Raw genomic sequence first — 1,301 nt, 5'->3', positions numbered from 1 at the left:
CCTGCTGAAAAGCTACTTGATGCAAAAGGTTACATGAAATCTCCAGGCATGTGTTCTCCATCACTGTTTAGAGCATCATCCATCGCTATGGAAGATGAGATGCCATTCATGTCTCTTTCTTCCGCTAAATCCACTGGCCTTTCTTCTTGGTTCAGTCCCGGTTCATCAAGCTCAATCCCTCCAGGAACTCTACCTTCCCCGTTAAATTCTTTCTCCCAATCAAGCCATCCATCATCCATGCCATTGCTCCAGGCCAAAAAGAGGTTGCTCTATTCTTAATTGGTTCATTTCCCGCTTCTCCATGCGAAGAAGGTCACTCGTCACTGACTTCTTGTCCCATGCTCTGAACTTCCTTTTGCAGCCTCCAGTATCTCTTGCCTCGTCAATCCTTTAACCTGGCATGGTCTTGAGCTTTTTACTTGGACCATGAAGAGCTACATAGGCTGCTTCTTGATCATCTGTGGGCACTTTCTTACAAATTTTCACGCCACGATAGTGTTGAACTCCAGAGAAATGATCCTCGAAATTGAAGTGGTACGTAGCTGCATATTCTAACTCACGAAACTTGCACTTCCTACTATTCTCCGTCCTCTCAACATAATCCCAAAATTGATCATTCTGTCTAGCCATTTTTTCTTTTGGCCCAACAGACAAAACGTTGATTTATATGAATTATGTTGCTGGGGAATCTGAGGCTAGCTCCAATGGAAGGGAAAGAAATACGTTCCCTTATCTTTCTCAAAGGTTCAAATACATCAGGGTGGAAACTGCCATTAGCATTCCTCTTAATGCCAAACTGATTTACTAGTCTCCGATATCTAACATACTAAACAGCATCAATGACGCTGAGAATTTCTATACGCTGCATTACCTGAACAGCGCATAAAACAAGAAACAAGAACTTGAACAAAGGTTAGAAAATTAATTTAGTGAAACTAGCAATTTATGGAGTGAAATTAATAGTATGTACGAAGAAAGAATGTGCATGTACTAGAAGTTCCTTTAAATCTTGTGCTAGAAGATTTTCACTACTATCAAACGGCCATGCCGCAACTTTGAAAGGGTTATTTCTTTTCAGGAAACGGTAAAAGTAAGGGCTGTTGCTAAACAATAGGATAAGTTTTATCTCTCCCGCTTGTGTTTTATGCCTGCCAGAAAGTGTTTTTTATATTATCCACCAAGTTCATATTTGATTTTTTATATAAATTTTTTTATTGCTGAGTTTTATGTTTTTAACTAAACTTTCAAATCAAATTATTAGATTCAAATAAAACCTTATTTAAAAATTTTAGAAGTATTTT

This window comes from Populus euphratica, unplaced genomic scaffold, assembly GCF_000495115.2.
Source record: "Populus euphratica unplaced genomic scaffold, PopEup_1.0 scaffold12.1, whole genome shotgun sequence".
NCBI lineage: Eukaryota > Viridiplantae > Streptophyta > Magnoliopsida > Malpighiales > Salicaceae > Populus > Populus euphratica.
This window is presented reverse-complemented; position numbering follows the sequence as displayed.